The following is a 23,019-nucleotide window of genomic DNA, read 5'->3' as shown; positions in this document are numbered from 1 at the left end:
TTTAACAATATAATTGTAATAAAGTTTAGATCATGACGAAAAAATGGACTTGTTTATGGATGACGATGGACTTTAATGAATTTAGTTACACTAGAATCCGATTTAAAAATTTTGTGACACATTATACCTTTATTTAATGTTGATTAAATTATATAACCGTAAACATGAATACGGAAATTGTTAGGTTCACAAAACTAACCAGTCTAAATTTTGTGGAGAAAAGATGCAATTTTCTCGTTCCGTTGACACGTCTGCCTTTTATTCTGCTCGGAATATTCAGCTGGCTAATCGAACATGCATAGCTGTTTATCTATGCATGCTTGTGGGAACTGCTAAGCTAGTGGGGGCGTGTGTTAAAATGTAAAACTTTGCATTTTAACACTATTGGTGAAACCGAATTGGAAATTCGTGTGCTCTTTGTGTTAGCGTTTAAACGTAGGCGTCTTTGAATATGTTATGTATTTTATACATTCATAGTATCAAGTTTTTTATTAATGAAATACTTTTTACACGTTGCAGACGGTAATAAATTATTACACAGACTCCGTGCATATACAATGCATTCTAAGTTGTTGTGTCAAATTAACTGAGTCATTTCATGACAGCAACTTGCCGCATCCAGTCGCAATATATTTCTATTGCAATTTCTTTAATTCTACAATAACTAGTTATGTATATATCTATGAGTACATCTTATTTACTTACACTGAATAGCCGTGGACAATATTAACTTCAGTAATTAGGTCATGGGGCTCAACCGATTAGTTTTCTCAGTTCTCTGCCCGAATGGAACGTGGGGTATTATTAAAGGTCGCAAATTCAATCGCAGTAATCCTTAGAGATTTAACTGAACAGAGGACTTATTAATTTATATTGCTTGTATCATTTTGCTTGTTTCAGTTAGTGGAACTCATTATATCGTAAAATAAATGAAGTGTCATTTTAATTTTGGAATAATAAATATTTGTACCGAGTGATAGTCTAGAATTGGATCATGCCATATCTTTCCTATGGATCACATAGAAGACGACTTAAGAAAAGGCTGATAAACTTAGGATTCTTGTAGGCGATGCACTAGTCACTTATCAGTATTTAAATGTTAATTCTATCATTATGCCATAAAGCTGAACGTGGCCGTTCAATCTTTGCGAGACTTGTACGTATGTATTTATATATGTAATAATAAAAATAAATTGATAAAATGGTTTTTTTGTATATCTGGCTTTAGTCTGAGTTGGGATAGGTAAATAAATAACTGCACTTGCTCACCGAATAATGCTTGTAGAAAAACGTCATAGTTTTTTTTTATTAATTAAGATTAAATTGATTTATTTTCGCTTTCTTGTCTGAGCTGGGCGGTCGTAAGCAGGCATTTCTATAAGCTACTCAACCCATTGTACCTTTTAAAAAAACAAAAACCAAATGATCTGATTAATTTCCGTAGACGAAAATTTATTCCCACAATATAAGTAACAATAATAAGTTTCATAATTTCCTTCAGAAACTATCGTTTATAGTTGGGTTGAGGGCAGCATATTTTATCAGTTTTGGCGGATAAAAGCTATCGGGAACACCTGAGACTTATTTTACGCCCCTCGTGCCAATATTCCTATTACGGACGATATCAGGTAGGACCCTCAGGATAAATCATAAATGTCGAAAACACACTGCCGGGGCGAAATTAGCGTTGTTAATTTTATTTGTTTCCGTTATTGGGTCGTTCGCTGGAAGTATTGTGTGTTATCTGCGTTCTGCTTTTGTAACTATGCGATTTATTTGTATTAGAATAATTAGATAAGGTTTAATTGGGTTAACGCTTAAGATTCCCAATATTCCTTATTGAGCTGTGTGGTTCTGGTAAACAAGAATAGGGCCGTTCTTTCCATCCTCGTGATTTGTTCGTTCCTTCAGATGTATATCATAAATTGATTTAGCGTAAAAATATAATATACTCGTAAAAAATTCATATTCTTTTCTCATAGTATGAATCAAAGATAGGTTGTCTGAACGTCTGAAATTAAATTATATTTACTTATCAAATATAACTTTTGAGAGACTACAAAAGAAGTCACTCTTAATTTATTATGCATCCATTTTACTACATTACAATATTTCATGTAAAAGTAGATTGTAAGTATTCCAGTATTTATTAAGTTAATGCTCCGTTTGGGTAAAAAATGATGCCTGTTTATTAAAGTGCCTAGATCATATTACGATTTGAGCCTTAGATAATTATTGATTTAATTCTATATTTAGAGCATCATCAAGCGTTAAGTCAGCTAAATAATATATACCTTTAAATCGTGTGCTTTTTTATCGTGTGGAATGACCTTTCCTATATTGTCTGTTTGCACCGTAAGGGATTCACATGTATAGAATATATGTATACACGAATATTAACAAGCAAACGTAGAAATTTACGTAAGTAATGTCTTCGTTCCGAACATCTCTGGTCGGGCTAAAGACATTTGTATTCCATCAAATTGCGAACATCTCGTATGCGCCCAGGCGTCGGCGATCGTTTGCGCTAGATGTGCCTCGCATAACTCATTGCCAGCCTCACAATATACGCGGCCGTGCTGCTGAATACTGCTGCTAATACTGGAAGATCGATTCTTAAATGTTAAAGTTAACGATAAAGACACAAAATATAATGGATTTTTGCTAATAAGACATTTATTTCTATCAATGAACCACAATTCATGCTTCCAGCTAATCGCCACCTTCGCGTCTTGTGATTATTGGCTGTCTTCTCCGTAATTATTGTGGTGGTGTGGTGGAATCATTCCTTCTCTAAGCAATTTGAATTTTCAATCGATTTTGAGTTCGGTAGTAGCGCTTGAAGTTCGACTTTACAAAACTGAGCATTTAATTTAAGATACTCCACAAAAAGTAATTAGATTTAAAAAATTATTACAGTTTGCTATCAGTTTAGGATTCTTTGAAAGATTTTAATTGGCAAATTTTGTTATTCCATCCTGATAAAGATTCTTCTTATGAATTGTGAAGGTTCACCACATTTGCTTATCGTGCTTAAAATTATTTTCCAATGGTACTTGCACCTGGAATCCGCCATTACTCTTTTAAAATTGCAAACTTTATAGCGTCAATATTTCAGTGAAATTGCGGAACTGTTCGCCAAAATCATTTAGTAACAGGAAATATGGAGTCAGTTTTTGATTTGAAATACTTTTCCTGGGAACATGGTTACGAGCTGTTTATGTTATTTGTTATAAATTTTGGAATAAAATCCTGTAACACATGTTAGAAGTATAAAAATAAACTTCACGAATTTCCGATAAGCGAGTACTACCTTTGGTAACTTGTTTCGTTCAGACTAGTAAGTTTACAATAAATATATTAATTCTATTATAATACTAGCTTTTGTCGAAGCTTTGCTCTCGTAGGAATTCCAGAAAAAACCGGCATATATATTTGCCCTAGGGGATATCAGCCAAATAGGCCATTAAAGTGTAAACACTGTTTTATGAATTGTATTAGTATGGTACCGATATGATAAACTAACTCTCCCTACATTACCTGATTAGTTAACGCCTACTCCGTTTTCATGAATTGGCAACAAAATTAAACAAATAAAAAGAAAGCAAAATATTTTGTCATCTTAATACTCAGAAAATAAACCAGTGATCAGTCACTAAACGAGTTAATTAAAACGATTCCAAACATAATTGTGGTTTCAGTGCAAAAGCTTACAAATATAAATGATACTCCCGAACTAATTGTAGCCCTTGAAATGCCGCTAACACATTTTGGGAACGTTAAATTAAATCGACGCCGCACGTGACTTGCTTTACGATAGCCACCCCACATTGCCATTAGAAGTATTTACTTTTCAATGTTGTCCCTTCCTCGCCGTTGGAAAAGTAGAGGATGTGAAATGTAAGATCGACGTATACTAGCTTATACTTTAGGTAACTCTAACATTCTATCGTTTAATTTTGCTTATCGATGGATTAAAAAATACATTATGTGGACATTCAAACATATTGGTCATTTAATAACTACAAAAATATATTCACCAATTTCGTTATTTTTGTTGACAATATGTACTAATGCTATGTTATCAGATAGGTAATGGTATAAAAACTTTGAAAATCATAATTAAAATTAATTTATTTCTTTCTAACATGAAATTTTCACATTCGTTGAAATTAATTTTTAAGGCAATCAGCTAACAACACAAGTAAGTATTAGTATTAATACAAATCTTCCTTAAACGATATATTTCAGGTATACCTTACCACGTTCACCTTCCAGTCTTTTCAAGACTGTTGGCTCTGTCTATTCCCCAAGAGGTTTAGACGATTTTATACGTATGTATATATCCCAACAGTTTCAGTATGCGCTGCGCGCAATATTCCTGTAGCCGAAAATTCACTGACGCAGCATCCTTTATTGCGGGCCCTTCAGGAAAACAAATGAGGCGGTTGCAGAGCATTATTACAGGGTAATCTGCGATTACAGGGTAGGACGGGAATTCTTATTCAAAAATAAACAGACTGACGTGAAGGTGTATATTTGTTCAAGAATAATCAACAGTCAAAGCATTTTTATATCTTTTCATATATATTAAGTCAAACTTTGTGAGAAGGCAGGCAAAATAGCACGGACTTAATTCTTAAAAATTGCAGGTGTTCTTTATGAAGAATGTTATGACAAACTTTCAAATTTACATTTTAAACAATAATATAATAAATTAAAATAGATGTCTTCGGCTAAAAAACAATAACATAAGCGGCCGTTATTTGTAAGGTAAGACTAATATTAAAAGGCCAGATTAGAAAAATTTGACTAAACCGCGTTGGTATATTAAAAATAATAAAAAATATTTTATTGCTTTCCTTGTAAGAAACTAGGAAATTCAATACTGCTTTTCTACATGTGAAATATGTAGAAAAGCAGTATTTCACTATGTTATTATATATTTTAACCAATGTTCCTTCATAAAGAACAAATCGTCCTATTTTTTAACAAAATAACGCCGCTGTTCTGTCCTAACCCTTATCAGACGAGGTCTGTTTTATCTCTCCTTTCTGTTAAAAAATGAGAGCAATGAAATATAAGTAATTGCAATAAGATGTGCAATATTTTATACTTTCTTCTCGGCGCTACAGTTTTCCACTTTTATCTAAATTGAGACACGTGTATAGCTCATAATGGGCAATCATCTCGAAACTCCATGAAAAAAGTGCAAACAAAGAAACTACAGATTTGTTTTAAATAAGTTCATTTTAACTTTATTGATATTACAACGAAAAAGGAACCTTTGTGGCTGAGTTGCTGCCATTTTGTATTGCTGCAGCACACGCATATATAGTTACTTTTATCTATTAAGGCCAATTTTCTATTTTACATATGTTATTAATATGCGTGTGTTATGAAGCTACAAATAAAAAAAACTATCTACCTATCATTATTTTATCTCAGATAATTAACTACATAATTATCACCGGCTCAACTATGTAGCCAAGAAAGTGAAATAATTAGACGGATACACTTTTTTATCAATAAGTATGGATAGTTGTAATTTGTTTTTACGATAAAGTGCCGTGCGATTACCGCCAGTGCCGTATTATTTCCAGCACTTAAGAGTAAAACCACTCCATATCTTCCCGTGGAAGTCGTACAAGGCGACTAAGAGATACGCTTTAATCGTGGGATTTCTCTTATAGGCGATGGGCCAGCAACCTGTCACTATTTGAATCTTAATTCCATCAGCCATTCAGCTGAACTTGGCTCAGCTTTTTTAAGACTGTTTACTCTGTCTTTCCCGCAAAAGATACTTATAGACGTAACAATATGTATATATGTTTGCAATTAACTAAAACATTAGACTATCTAGGCAAAATAAGTATATTTATCAAGTAAGACGAAGCATGTAACTGTAGAGGGGACTCCGCTAGTTGAACGATTAATTAACAAAGACTACGAGCCGCCCCCAGAGGGCGCTGCTCTCAGAATTATTCACTCTATTCTCCACTTACCCTTCTGCAAAATAATTATTAAGAGTTACCTAATTAATTTTCTCTTGTAAGCTCCCGCATTAGCTAAAGAGAATTTCCATTTTTTTTTGTCTTATTTATGTTGGGGATCCTCATCCTCTCCTGGGCATCAACGTAAAGAAATAAATAACTTATATCATTCATGTTTCCAGCTGATATATACGTCCATTTGGCACTAAATATATCTGTAAAATTTACATTTTATAAGCATAAGTAACACACATTAGCATGTACGATATTATGTGTAGGTAAGTATTATTTATTCACAAACTATCACTATCTACATATTTAAAAAAAATTACATTTTTTAAATCAGACTTGATAAAATATTAAATAAAACCTTAAAACATTCATATTTTCAACGAAAGAAAATATACTCGTATATGTTGAAGAACTAATTCTAAGACAATAATGCCATCTTTGATCTAAATGGAACAAAACATTTTGAATTCTCTTACAAAGAGGTTCAAAGGAATTTTTCACTGATTAAAACCCCCAACACAACAATCATTGCTCGACACAGATACCAAGTCAAATAAAGTTCTATCGGCAACCAGGTCGCTGTATTGGAGTAATTTGAGTCCAGGGGAATCTCACAAAGCAGATAAATACCGCAGATACCCTCTTTGTAACAAAAGATCGTTCTTATCTCTTTGTCCATTGGCTACTTAGCGCTGTTAACAATAGCTTAGTATGTTCTTATATGTATTCGTATTCTTGGCACAATCTTTATTTAGAAATTCTAATGCAGTATTTAAGTAATAGGTTTTTATGTATTTTTTTATTTTAATGCATGTAAGTGTGGCCGTCTGCTGTTAATAAGACTAACTTGACCTTGGTGATAATACGAATTCGGCTTTTATTCGAAAAGTAAAATTTTTTTCAGCCATCTTTAGAACGTTCAATCTCTTTCGAAAAGTTTTTCTTGTCGAGTAGATTATATCTTCGTAATGTAATTTAAATTGCTTGTTTGCAGACAATTTATTTTTTGCCGTTAGCAACTTATATACATAATGCGCACATATTTATAAAAAAAAATCCTTAAAATACGAATAATTAAACAATGCCTATTCGAAGTAAATGTCATTAGGGAACGAATAATACCCATATTCACGCTGTCCAATGGTTATAGCAGTAGTTACCATACTAAATGTGCTAATTATAGGTGAAACTTAATTGGTCCATGAACACTTGATGCCAATATAAAGCTTGATGCAAAAATAAAAATTCAAATTAACAGGTTCAAAATTGCCTTACATTTAATTTAACCTCTTCGTGTACCTACTGCTATACCATATTATCGTTTAACTCCCATATAATTAATAATAAAAACAAAAAACTGTGAAATACCTACGGCTTTGTTGTATTACCATTATTAAAACTAAAACCTAATTTAACTACATAATTAATTACAAATATTTTAGGGAAAGCCTAGTCATTATAAATTTTATCTTTAATTTAAACATTAAAGAGACTAAATTTTTCCACTTACCATGATCTCTGCACATTAAGTTGATTTATCCACATTAATAAATCTTACGAGACGGTAACTAACTAATTAAGTATTTAACAAAATTAAAATCCATTTTTTTCACAAAATAGAAATTTAACCTAACTGATTCGAATAATCGCGAAACAATACAGTTATTGGAAACGCACGTAACGTACCTTTATTTTATAAGTAAGGTAAAAAATAAAATAATTCCTCAAAAAACATTAAATAAAATCGACTTTGAAAACGCACTAAAATATTTACAAAACAAAAATTTATATAACCTATTATTTTGCTCAGACCCCAATATCATTGCCTTTAACCTCACACAAAATATAATAGAATCGATAAAGGAGAACTCTAAAACTACCAGGATCGCAAAAAATCAACGCACAATAAAACCATGGATGACGAAAGGAATCTTAAGATGTATTCATAATAGAAATAAATTGCAAAAACAATCAAATATCGATCCTGAAAATATAACAAAGAAAATAACATTCACTAGGTACAGAAATTTTTTGAATAATTTAATTAAAAAAACGAAAAGAAATTATGAGAGAAATTTGATAAATAATTCACTTAAAAATAACAAACAACTCTGGCAAAACATTAAAAAACTAACTTATACTGCAAAAAATAAAAGCTCTTTTACAGAATTATCAAATATAAAACCCACCCCGCTTGAATCTGCCAATTATGTAAATGACTTTTTTACTAATATTGGTAAAAATTTGGCTAATGATATACTTAGTTCTCACACTACCTCAGCAGAAATAGATAATTACATCCGAACTCTACCTAGTCAACCCCAATCTTTTACCCTATTAGAAACAGACATAGCGGAAGTAGTCGCTATCATAAGAAATTTAAAGCCAGATAGTGCGCCAGGCTGGGATAATATCTCCACAAGATTCATCCAATATACGTGTAATTATATCTCGCCTATAATTGTGCATCTGGTCAATGTATGTTTTGAAACCGGTACCTTCCCAACAGTTCTTAAAACGTCTATTGTCACCCCTATCCATAAAGGTGGAGATGTTGATGACGTTAATAACTATAGACCGATCTCAGTAATTACGGTTTTAGCAAAAATCTTAGAAAAAATATTAAACGGTAGACTTATAAATTATTTGAACAAATACAAAATTTTATCTAATTCACAATTCGGATTTAGGAATGGAGTCTCAACTGAAGACGCTGTCTCATCTCTCACCTCGACCGTTACCAAGAATTTAGATAATGGTGTCAAAAGCATATCTTGCTTTTTAGATTTAAAAAAAGCATTTGATACAGTATCTGTATCAATTCTTCTGCAAAAGTTAGAAAAGATCGGTATAAGAGGGAAACAGCAGTCTTTATTTAGGGATTACCTGTCTGGAAGAACCCAAAGAGTGAAACTCGGTGGTGGTATCATCAGTGACAGCACAGAGGTAACTTGCGGCGTACCACAGGGAAGTGTATTAGGTCCTACACTTTTCCTTGTTTACATAAATGACCTGTGTAATATGTCACTTAAAGATGGTACAATCTTTACATACGCCGATGATACCGCTATCGTGTTTACTGGCTCAACGTGGAATGATGCCCTAGTAAATGCGGAGGAGGGTCTGACTAAGGTAGCCGTTTGGTTAAAACTTAATCTACTTACTCTGAATACTAGTAAAACTAATTACCTTTGCCACTTTATTAGTAGTAAAACGCGACCACCTGTTAACTTTAGTTTAAAAATCCACACATGTGATAATTTAGTAAACACAAACTGTATCTGCCCTACTATAACTAGAGTTACACAAACAAAATATTTAGGTATCATTGTAGATGAACGTCTGTCTTGGTATCCTCAAATTGAACAAGTGACTGCTAGGATCCGAAAGTTTGTTTGGATATTCAAGACACTTCGGCATATTGCATCAAAATTAATTTTGAATAACATTTATGTGGCACTTGTTCAATCTGTGATAACATACTGTATTCGAGTCTGGGGTGGTGCACTAAAGACACGTTTTCTTGAAGCTGAAAGGGCACAAAGAACATTACTAAAAGTCATGTATTTTAAAAAACGTCTTTGTCCAACAACTGATTTGTACGTATATAGTGATCTTCTCTCGGTTCGAAAGTTATATATATTAAAACTAATATTAAATAAACACAAAACCCTACCCTTTACTAGTGATGTTGCTGGGAGAGGAAGAAGAAGGAAAACAGCAGTCGCTACCATCCTCCCAGTGAATACTCAATTCGCTGCGTCGCAGTTAGAGTCTCGAGCTGCTATTATTTACAATAAAATAAATAAAAATATCTACATTTATAACAAATCATACGTTGAGTGTAAGTCAATGTTATTATCATGGCTAAAAGATAAAACTTATGACGAACTTGAGGCGTTTATCAGCACCTCCTCTATATAGCATTATATACTTTTTATATTTATTACACCTTAATATTATTATCTATTATTATAATCTATCTTATCTGTTTGTATTTATTTACGTTGTTAATATTTGATTTATATGTAATTATTTATTTATTATATTTTTAGAATACTTTACACCCTTCTTTTATTGTAAATTCGTGTACTTAGGTTCACTAATTATAAAATACTTAGATATTAGAGAGCGGTGTCGCCTGGCACAAGCATATCTTGCTTAAAAGGTGGCACCCACAACTAGCAAAATTGTGAACATTGAGTTACCCAATAAACATTTTTTTTTTTTTTTTTTTTTTTTTTTTTTTATCTCGGACGTTAATTTGAACTGATCGGTGCAACACAGGTATCACTGTCACAAATGCGAGTTAGCTGTGTGATTACGCGACAGTGGGCAATGAGTCCATGATTACTCCGCATAGCACGTAATCAAGGATCGCCACTAAACGCTAGTTTGTGGAGCAACACAATGCGACGTGTAAAATTGGGAACAAGTTTGAATAGAAAAGGTGAATAACACTTGGTTGAAATGTATGGATAACAATAGCATTTTTGCCAATTTCAAATCTCATGCTTTTTGTTTTCTTTCTAATACCGACCGAATATCCGACGCTTTTTGAAAAGCCCTCATACAGCTAAGATAGACAACGTAATCAGTGAAGCTTATTTGACGTGATCAGTGCAATACAGGTATCACTCTCACAACTGGGAGTTAGCTATGTGATTACGCGATAGTGGGCAATGAGTCCATGATTACTCGGCATAGCTCGTAATCAAGGTTCGGCAATAAACGCTAGTTTGTGTATGCACCTCGCATTGTGTTGCGAGGTGGATAACTGGGAGTTTGGATGGTGGGAAGTAAATGTTTTAAACATTTACTTTGCTACCTTTTCACACCTGCAGGTATGAAAAGGTAGCAAAGTTAATATTTTAATAATTATTTTCATATAAATTGGGAAATAAGAACAAAAAAAAATCAAAATACTAGTAGTTAGATATATAATAACGCGGAAGTTTTCGAGCTATGCTTATAACTTAAGTATTAAATGTTTATTACCTTTTCACAAAAATCTACAGAGTGGGTATAGGGAAAAATACAGTTATAAGGCTTATACCTATGTACATTAGAATACCATGCAGACTGCAATTGACTGGCAAGCGAAGACACAGACAGAAGCAAGTATTTTATGATTCTTGTATATACATATATTACATATTTCTCTTTCAAAATATTTAGAAACAAAAGAAATCTTCAAATTTTAATAAGAGAAAAGTTGCTTGTTTATACCTTAAACCAACAGTCCACTGCTGTTCTCATATTTGTTCATTTACTAAAGTGAACAAGTATAACACACCGTAGAAAACCACTTAATAATAATTTCAAGGCACACTTGACTTTCGCAAATAATGTTTCACGCTGTTTGGGAGCAATCCATCGGAGTGATAGATTCGCTTTTCTTAATCCATGACGTCGAATCACTCCTCTGTCATTTGGGAGATGTGGGAATTGGGAAAATTTAATCAACAAGTAAAAGTTCTACTTCTTTGATTTCGCTTCCTTTCTGCAAATAAACAGATAAAGTAAAGACTAAATTATCGAGTTCGAACGCCGTGATGTTGGATATTTGCGGAGTAAATTGAATTACTCCAAGATTGTTTAATTTCAAATGTAAATGTTTGCCACATTTAAATAATGTTTATTTATGATTTTGCAGTCATGAAATGTAACTAAACTTGACTTAGGTTGATTTGGGTTCCAGACTTATCGTTGGAATAATGATGGCGTCTTAATTGAAGGCATGACATCATGATTAAAATGTACGAGTTTAGTTCTAGTAGCTAGTATTAAAGTTCAGTTTGATTATATTAAATTAATATTAAAAAATATAATAAAGTCGTGGTAAAAAAGTTTTCATTGCGTTAGTCCTAAATTATTCTGTCGTTAGAAAATAAATTTGAATTTCCATACCACCTAGTTAAAATTTCGCTAAACCTTACCAACGAATAAATATCAACACTTTGTGTACAACAGGACAAATAAAACTGGTGCTTTGTGAATTTAAACAATCTCGCGGCGGTCCTCTGGGAGAGACGAGGTGAACACGACCTGGATACGTATATTGATATAGTACAAATACAGGGAAGAACCATGTTGTGTTCCTGAATTTTAAGCAACAGGATATATCACTGTCCTTCTGCGAATGGTAGTTCATTTCTTACTGGAATTACGAATGTGTATATTATTATATAGAAAGTATTAATAAATGTAACTGATGGAAAACTTACCGAAGATATAATGTAGTAATAGTAAAAGATAAATTTTGCGTAAGAAAAGCTGATAATCAGAAAAAATCTACTTGATTATCGGCTATTCTAACGCAAAATTTAATTGTTATCTTTATACATTAGACCCAGGCCGATCAGAAAGAGTTCTTTTCCATTATGACCTTATCAGGATCAAACCGGAGACTTTTTGGTCCAGAGGAGAGAATCCGACAACTGCACCAAACAGACTGCCAAAAGATGTTAAAATAGATGGATAGACAGAAAGTCATAATAAAGTACCGGGAACTACCTACATGCGTCAATTTCTTAGCAGTTTATCCTGCTTCCCTCGATTTTTAGTAACGACCAGGGTAACTTAATGAACAATTAAAAAAAATACAGCAAACTGCCTCTTTTGCATTCATTTTAAAAAATAGTACAGACAGTTATTCCATTTGGACATTTAATACTGAAGAGAACATTTACAATGATCCTGTAACCAAACTTCAAAAGCCCGGACGCTTCGAGGCGTTAATTGCAACGTCTGACGGAAGAACAAGGGCCAATTTGCGAGCCGTATAGTCACTAAAATACCGCTTTAGTCCCCACACAAAGACATTATTAACCACACTCGCCTAATTCTTGTAATAGAATGGAAATGGCACCACTCTGGATTTTATTTTCCGGTCTAAACTCCCATTTTGCGAATTTATCGCGACCGTACTACATCATGACATTATATTAGAAAGATGAAAGAGTTTTTATGGACAGCATTAGCCCTAAGAGTTTATATTTAAACGCGAAATAGGCGCAGAATACTAAAATAAACCGTCAATTTTAGTGCTTCGGTCACGGCTATGTTAACATAAATTTATAATATCTAGGTGTTTATTTTTTTTTATATACGTTCAAAAAATTAAAATTAGAAATTTATATATTCTTTCTTTCCTACATGTGCGTAAAGATATAAGATACTCCTTGTAAGAACCTAATATATAAGTCATTGATTTTAACAAGAAAAAAATAATAGATAAGTACATATCGTGTTTCAGGCAGAACGAAATGAATAAATAAAATGTAAACTGTTAAATTTTTTAAATCATGGAATAAATTTATGAAAAATATTAAAATGAGCACTTATCTTAAGTTTCGGCAATCCTGTTGAAAGGAGGTTGAAAGCTTTAAAAGCTTCGCGTTGTTGTGAAAATCGCTCCGGGCTGCCAACCTTTTTCTACAGCGGAACCACAAGGAGTGTTTCTTATTCCTAAATAAAGCAACGTTTCCCTTTTCCCGCCTTGACTGAATTATTAAGTGGAATACTAATATATTAGTTTAGGTTGAAATCCGAAGATCTTTGATGGCGTACATTTCTAACATTTTGTTTGATGGATGTGGATCAGGAATAGTGAAAGACATTTATATGGGTAATCTGTATGGTCTATTTACGAGTATAACTTGTAGAAATTAATTAATTTTATGGAAAGCACCTAAGTGTGTTCTGTGCTAAGTGTTACAATAAAATTCAAGGAAATATAAATAAATTGCAATGAAATTGACCTGACCTTAATTTCGATACTTGTAGGTAATATGAAACTATTTCGTTTCTCTATCAAAATACAGTACAACCACCGAAAACATTTCATTGGAACTTGGCATTTGACCAAAGAAGACATACCTAAGCTTCATCTAAAGAAGAATTTTAGAAATCCTCATAGGACGAAGTTGGAAAAGAACCTTGTAAATAAGCATTTCTATCAAAGATAAAAACTACTAAGGTATTACTATTATTAGGGTTCCGTACCCAAAAAGGTAAAAAGGGGACCCTGTTACTAAGCCTTCGCTGGCTGTCCGTCTGACTGTCACCAGGCTGTAGCTCGTAAACCGTGATAGCTAGAAAGCTGAATTTTTACAAATTATGTATTTCCGTTGCCGCTACAACATAAAATATTTTATTTAAATTAAAAACATTAAGATTTTAATGTGATACAACCAATAAACGTGTTTTTTTCGTTTATTTTTTCTCATTAAAAACGGTTACAGGTTGACGATTAAAGTTTTCACAGAATATTACACGTTCTTTACCTCTCAAAAGTAAATTATTAAATGACAATAACGAAAATATTTGGTCGATTTTAATAAACATGTAGAAACGTGACTATAAACAATAAATATTTATATAACAAACGTAATGATGGTACAAAACTACGTGCGTGACTCGCACTTGGTTTTATTTCTCATGATTGTGTCAAAATTAAGTCTAAACATTTTTATAGATTGCAAGCAATCTGAAACAAAATCTTCTGTAAAGAATCGTATTTCTTTCTAACATCTAAATTAAAAACCATTCATTTGGTAAAAGATCCCTTTTCATTGTACTTTTCGCTGTAAGAACGTCTCGGCTGCTATTGTGATGTCCAGTGATTCAGAATAACAAATGGATAAGGACAAACAATAAAATAAAGAATACAATGTTAATGTAGTACAGTATGTTATATTCAAGAATGATACTGTGATTTTAATATCATATACTAGCTTTTGCCTTCGACTTCGACAGCGTGGTGGTAGTAGTGGGTGGGTTTTTTCATACAAACATTTATCCCCTCTTTTAGTCCTTTTTTTACCCTTTACCTTTTACTTTTTGTTCATATTAGTGTTAGTAGCCTAAGTTCTTCCTCAGGGTTATCTTACATTTATGTATTAAATTTTATCAAAATCGGTTCAGTTGTTTAGGCTTGAAAGCGCAACAGATATACAGAGTTACTTTTGCACATCACAATATTAGAGAAGTAGAAAGGAATTTATGGAAAAGATGTCAGACGGGCGTCATTTTATGTAAAATCCTTGACTTATGCAGTTAAGAATCACGGTACACATCGGGCTCCTTTCCAGAGTTACATAAACCCAGACTAGAAACAATTGGCTCCGTCTACTCCGAAAGGAAGAAATAGTGATTATATGTGTGCGTACTGATGGAATAACGAAGCGTATTTCTAAGGCCAGTCAATAATCTCTTTCCTAAACCTCCATTTCTCCTAACTCGGAGTATTTTCTTTAAGCCACATTACGTGCACAATGGGCATACATTAGCTACATCGGCTCAAAGTGTCGGTCCGTAGACATTATCCCTATCAGTCGGATATTCTTGCTTCTAAATTAAAGACCATTTATTTTGTCGCCGCTTGCCGAAGGCTATACGTTCGCTCGATAAAGTGTTTATTATCACAACATCTGTTTTGTCTATTAGGTCGGCGGATCTACCTCCAGAGGGAAATTTCATTTTCACAAGCACTTTTTATTCCCATTTTCAAGACGCTCGGATAAAATAGGATCAATAAATAAGAAGTAATGTTTATGGGTTTCATTGTCTAACCTTTTTGGAGTAAAGTACCCATATTTTTATTTTCACCGACTTTAAAAAAGATTTTGCCGCAACTTTTTTTTATAGAAACGGGAAGTAAGTACTATTTAATTAACTTTTTTTAATTAATAGAGGGTTTAAGTTTACACGCCGATGGAGCTAGTATCCAGCAAATTTTAAAATAGTAAATAAAACGTCAATTAAAATAATGCAAGACTTTTCTGTAAACCATAAGTAAATTTAATGTTTGACTAAAATAGAACTTAAGTCTCCTTTTGTGTACTTCAAATGGCCCCTTTATCGAAAAGTTCTTAAGTAAAGCTTCTTTGCTTTAAAATAATTACCTACATTTCAATGTAATTTTCTTAAAAACTAAATGTTGTTTTAAACATAAATAACCACAAAGGGTACATTTAAAATATTTCTAATTTTCATTTGATCTTCATCATATATCTACGTATATTAGAAAAGCCTTTAAAATATAAAATGTTAACGATGGATAAGGGGCACATGCTCAATTTGTCAAGTATTTGTAATCGATATAATTAATACTCTAGTTTTTAAATGCAACTAAACGATCAGGTTATTCGTTACAAAAATGTTTACTTACAATTTCAATAATTTAATAGCAGTAGAAAAAAGAATAGGACCACTCCATCTCTTTCCCATGGATCTCGTAAAAGGCGACTAAGGGATAGGCTTAAATACTTGGAATTCCTCTTTTAGGCAATGGGCTAGCAACTGTGACAAGTGACTATTTGAATCTTAAAAGCCCAGCGGCTGAACGTGGCCCTTCAGTCTTTTGATGACTGTTGGGTCTGTCTACCCCGGAAGAGTATATACCCGCATAGACGTTATTATACATAATAATGTTGTGTTATGTTTTTCAATAATTTATGAATACTTCTTTGCGAGCAAGGCCAACGTTGAAAGCTATTGCGTATTCTAAGTATGAGAATGTTGATGAAAACTGGAAAACTGAAACAATGTACTCAACGTTTTCCCCGTGTTTATATTGCATCAATATTCAAAGCTCGTGGAAAAATCCGCCGCTGTTACGAGCCACAAGAAGCATTGCAATATTAACTAAGGTTGCCAATGGCTGCACTGATATTACTAGCATTTTCATTTATTTTGAAATATGTTTTAAAATAGAGTATTTTATATTCTTCTTTTTTTTCTTAATTTAAGAGCAGTTTTTATTTTCGGTGGAATTAAGTAGAGCTTCCTCCATTCATCTCTTTTCTCTGATATTTTTTTTTATCTGTTGGTATGTTGTAACGTTTGTTTTTTGCTTTATTTAATTTTTTTTTCTATGACAATAAATTAAATAACACTTTTTTGTTGTTTTAAATAAAAATTCTTCAACACATTTGTTTCGATATATATTTTTAAGAAGTATTGAAGTCTCGAGACTTTTGTATTAGACTGAGTTGAACTTTTTCCCGAATAGAGTCCGAGTAAGTTCCAAAAACGGATTGAAATCGAGTTCCACCTGGGCTCAGAAAAAACTGATGGATCAAACCTATAGTTGGTTTTTACAGATAACTACTTGCCTAAAACCTATCATAATCTTGGCTTAATGTACTATTGGTTAGTCATATCTCTCCTATGATATCAGTGAAATTAGATGAATTGCACTCATTTTACTTATCCGGGTACCTACTACATAGCTTCGTTAGTAATAATTTGAATGAAGACTAAAAAACGGAATAGTTTCGCCAATGCAAGTATTTTTTTTTACTACTTAGGTACTTTGTATTATTTCTTACTTGTTCGTGTCTGTGATTTTCTGTGCAGTTCAGACATTACAAACAAACAAACAAAAAACTTTTCTAACATAAATTACATATCAACTTTCAAAACCAAGCCACTGCAATATAAAGCTTAGCTCAGTAAAAGCTGTGTGTTGATGCACTACCCGCTCCACTGGTTTCTTCGACGACAAAATGCACTCACGTCGCGCCGCGTCCCGGCTGCGATTCCAATACACTAATATTATTGATCGTTGCAGTCTCCTTTCGCGTTGTTTCTGCAGACTCGAGTCTTTATCAAACATTCACTTTGCTAGATATTTTAAAAAGAAAATAAATGTTCAGAAACTGTTTTATTTGATTTTGATGATTGAAAATAACGACAAAATAAACCTGAGTTAACTTTTCTATTCTTTACTGGTCTATTACAGGTACAAATAACTTATTATATGTGACACGATATTTGATATTCCAACGCGCAAAGCAGTTAGTTTCGAAAGAAAAAGCTTAGCAGCAAAGAGAATTAATTCTTTGCATCTTGTTTATTAAAATTATAACATTTGTATTTAGACGAGATAGAGATGGCCAGAGCTTTTCTTTCTACAATCTCTAAATACAGAAAGTTGTAAGTTTCCGCTTGCAATTTTAAACATGTAGTATTAAAAGAACTGGGTTAACGTTTTCCATTGAGGAAAAGCTATTTGTGCACAGAATTGGTTCGGCAAATAACTCGAACCAACGTTGTTAATATTAAGCAGTATTCCCATTAGACAGTAAAGTATCTAAACATATTACCGTCAATTTGTAAGGCAGGCACGTTCAAAACGTTAAGTGGGGAATGTTTGAATAAAAAATATATCGAGCGTATTTTAACCCCTATCATTTGTCGCGAGGGCGTCAGAGCTAGTTCAAAGGTATTTTCCATTTGGAGCCGAATCGCTGAGTCTGCTACGTGAGCACTTATCCCAAATTAGTAGAGGGTTCGGAGCGGATACGCCATAGAATGTTACAAGCGATCGAGCGTGAGACCCGCTCGCGCTAACTTAAGCTCGCCTGTCTGAGCGAGCCTGTTTAAACATCACTCTTAAGCCTAGACATAAAATAGTAGGGACACATTGAACAGATCTCATATTCACGACTATACTATATATTATTCCAGTGACTTTTTTAAATAATATCATAACACGAGTTTGTTTCTTAGAAACACAGATATGTTTAAATATACTATAAATAAAAGTGAACTCAATATTTAATTTATTTTTTAAGAAAAACAAAAATTCTAATTGCTATCGTCATTTAACAAAAACCTGTACGACCAGACTCGTACAACTGTCTGGGCAATAGAGAGTTATCGTCGAAAATAAAAGAAGCAGTCAGCAAATTCATTCTGTTGCGTCGAATAAAGGTTTTTTCTGATACTCTAAATCCGTAGCTGAGCTCTCTGAGCATTTAAAATAAAAGGAATGGAAACTTCACTACAATAGCTCGTCATGTTTCCTTACCCAGTAATTAGAAAGAACCAACTAAGAGAATTTGTCTCTCGCTAATGAAGGACAACTAATTCTTCAGCCTTTGTTTCCTTTAGAAAAAAGAAGCACTTAGAATACTCAATTGTTTTTACCGCCCATCTTATTTAAAACAAAATTACAACAAGCATTTGACTTTTTTGAACAAAAAATCCTTTCTTAAAGTAACTGTCTCTATCTTACCCTACATAATTTTGTACTACTAATATTGTGTTGCTGTACGTACAGGTTATTCCAATGATCTGGGATTATAAAAAAATACCCCATCAAAGAACATATAGGTATCACAGATATAATAAGTGTGGTTCCCGGCACCAGTACAAAAAAGAATAGGATCATTCCATCTCTTTCCCATGGATGTCGTAAAAGGCGACTAAGGGATAGGCTTACAAACTTGGGATTATTTTTCAGTCACTATTTGAATTTCAATTCTATCATTAAGCCAAATAGCTGAGCGTGGCCTATCAGTCTTTTCAAGACTGTTGGCTCTGTCTACCCCACAAGTGATATAGACGTGACCATATGTATGTATGTATGTTTATATTACATAATATGATATAAAAATTAATTAAATGTCAACAAATAACATACGCAGGTATATTCTTTAAATTGATCTTCTTCCAAAATAAGTTTTACTGATTTTTTTTTCAGTACCTATTAATACGTTTTTAAACAATGTTCATCAGTCTAACATCGCGTAACAATTTCACTGAATACTAGGCAGGTACATAAAATAGCAGGAACACTCAACGTTATTAATGCTTCATTGTATAAGCCTGCCAGGATTTATATTCCTGGAAAATCTCATATCGTGAGTCGTCCTCTCAACAAAAAAAGAAGCCGTTCTTTAATTAAACTTTGCAGAATTTATTTACTTATTCAATAATGCAAACGGCAAAAAGGATGCGAAAAAGACAACCATTATTAACCTATTTCAGAAAGTGAAGAAAAGAGACGGCTAGGTTGATTAATTAACAGCGAGCTGCCCGCAAGCGAGGTTCTACGACAGAAAACTTAATTACTTTTCTCGGCTGAATCATAAAGCTGAATAATTCATATACTAGATACAACATCGTTGTAATGTGTGGCAAAGGGAGTATATTTGTATTAAAGAGAAATTTACACAGTAACAACAAATGGTACATATTTTATTCCATGAAGGGATCTTTTTCAGATCTTTTTCTTTCTCCTGGCGTTAGGCCCGGTTGCGGCGGTGCCTCGTCGGATTGGGTAAGATAGGTTTTTATACGAAGCGATACGAGAACCCAACCCTTAATGGCTCATGGTTACATATCTAGTTACTTAAATGTGCAGAGATTTCCTCTCCTTACCCCACTGTCAAAACATCGGTTGGTAATTCAACTAAAGTACATTCAGAGAAGAGTCCCTCCCCATCACGCTATTTATTGACCCTAACCTTCCGATCACCAAAGACCAGCTTCACTTTAAGGTGAACTTCTAGGTAAACATAGCAAATTTTACTATACTGCAACTGCATACCGTATTGTAATCTTCTGCGACCGTACCCGGGATTTAGCGACGGCATCGATACCGTATTCCACTCGTGTCAAAGCGCCGTAATAGCTGTAATCGACGATGCTCGGCCTCATGCAGGGTGTAATTCACTCGCTATATTTGACCAAAATGGGTACTGTTTTATTTTTAATAGAATAGATAAAGTACCTTCCTTAAATTTCATATTTGCCACCAATTATATTTTTCTTTTGTTTTATTACATGTTGATGAAATATATTCAATTATATATTTATTACGTAAAAAGCCCAGCCCACTGTTTCTTTATATTAGTTATTATATACAATTTATCAATAAGAAAATACTACAAACGCAATTCATACAGACTAATTATCTTTCAGAGCATTAGACTTATAAGAGATCTGTGTTTAAGCAAAGAAATTGCGCTCATTCAGCCTGCAGACGATATTATGAGAGTTCTATTTTAAACTGAAACACCGCAGCATAAATTATACACAAAACATATAGGACGCTCAATAAACGAATATATTCAATCTTTACATTGTATTGTTGTCCCTTGTATCTTCATATATACATAATATTAAACTGGTACCAAATATAATACAATTAATCCGGCTTGAACCTGCAGGCTTTCAACGTTGAATGTTTTGTGTTACTATACATGCATACTATCATGCAATTAATCATCGTCCACTAATGGAAATTTTCATATTTACAATATGGCTAGGTTTAGTTTTTAGTAAAATATCCAGAATCAAGAACTTATGTCACCTGTAGAATAAATATTTTTTGGAATTTCATCTGTTCTTACATTATTTTATGTTGGCTGTAAGGGGTGCCGCAATTAGCTCGGCTCTGGATTTTAAGCACTGTCATTTTCATAGACCACCGAAACTTGCTACTACCACTTTTGCTTACTTAGCTTTTTAAGTCTTAATAAATACTAGATTTTTTTTATAATTTACAACACAATTAAAGATGACATGTTAATGTGGCAGAATGTTTCACAGTCATCGGTAAATTACTGAAACTAATTGATGTATTGCAACTTGATCAGAAAAAAAATTCTTGATATGTTATGCCGTTATTTAAAAATTAACAGCTCTCAAGGACTGAAATACTTATCTTAAACATAAAGATGAACAAACAATTAATAGACAATGTAAACTTTCAATTACAAACCTACAAAAAAAGTTTAAAATCACACTTATTGTTTTTTTATTCTGTATTTAACTTAAAGAAATTACGTAATATTTGAAAATTAAACCTAACATAATGCTTCAATATATGAACGAAACATGGCAAGTTGTTGGATGGAACTCGGAGGAATGTAGCCAGTTAACCGCTTGCATGATCCCTAGGGATACCGGGACACGTTTCGTTCGCTCAGCACTTCCAATTCTCAAAGACAATTCCACTGTTCTTTTCCCGGGCTCAAGAGCTTGCGATATAGCTGACATACACTTAATTTCGATTCGATACCGACGCTACCATTTCTTTAAAGCCAGCATCGCTAAAATTTACTTGAAATCTTATCGAAGTCACCTCGTTTGCAGAAATGTCTGAATTGTGTTATTTGATGTTATTTAATGATTACCAAAGCTTAATTACTTGGATCATCATTATTTTGAAAAGCTATATTGTAGACTCTTAGAAAGATTACTACTTTTTATAAATATCTTTAAAAATATATTTTAATAAATACGTATGTTATTTAAAAATTAAATCTTAGGTTTATAGGGATTTTCGACAATCATTTTAGCAAGTTTTTATCGAAAGTACCCTGCGACCGGCTGAAAATTTCTTGCGTTGAAGGATAAGCAATGCTATAAGTACAAATATAATGTCATCAGCGGGCTATCTGACAAAGTTGTCACGTTGCCTTAGTGATTTATATGTAGATACAACAAATTGAAGTTGATGCGGTATGAATTTTTTATATACTTTCTAGATATTTCTGTTCTCTACTTATGAATTTGTTTACCGAACCAAAAAGAATTTTGAATTTTAACTTAATATAGTTATATAAGTTGCTTAAATGTCTTAAACATGAGATACTCACAGCTTCATGTGTCTAAATGCATTTATTATGTAATGGACTCTCATGACGGATTTATTCCCAACTTCTACGAGCAACTCAAAGTCTTTCGAGATTACAAAGTTACCCTTACCGCATTTTTACAGGAAAAGTGGATTAAGATTTCCTATATATCTACCTAATATTTCACATTAGGGAACGTTCGCATGATTTATAGGCTAACTTTAGAAGTTTTGCATGTCATCCACTGGCTCTTTGCGAATTTTCTAAAGAACTTTAAACTTTTTACGTTAGATGGATTACCGAGAATAGCCCGGATGTTTTATACTCGTATGTAGTGCAAAAGTTCATAATGGATAGTGGTACTTTTCTTGAGGTGACTTTATACTTTTGAGGGAATATTCGTTAACTGCTTCAGATTGTTACATCTGCGCAATAATCGAAGGATTTTAATTAAATTATTGTCTTGAAATTGGTGATAAACAACTTGTACTTATACTTTAACGCATGGAGAAACATTTCAAATATTAATTTCACAATTTTCTAAGTACTTAGAAACACCTAATTCTAGGTTTTACCGTATTTTTAAAGAGATCTTTACACGACTTTTTTATGAATTAAAAATTAAATTTCTGGAT

Source organism: Amyelois transitella, chromosome 3 (genome assembly GCF_032362555.1).
Source record: "Amyelois transitella isolate CPQ chromosome 3, ilAmyTran1.1, whole genome shotgun sequence".
Lineage (NCBI taxonomy): Eukaryota > Metazoa > Arthropoda > Insecta > Lepidoptera > Pyralidae > Amyelois > Amyelois transitella.
The sequence above is the reverse complement of the archived record's forward strand: the minus strand, read 5'-3'. Positions refer to the sequence as shown.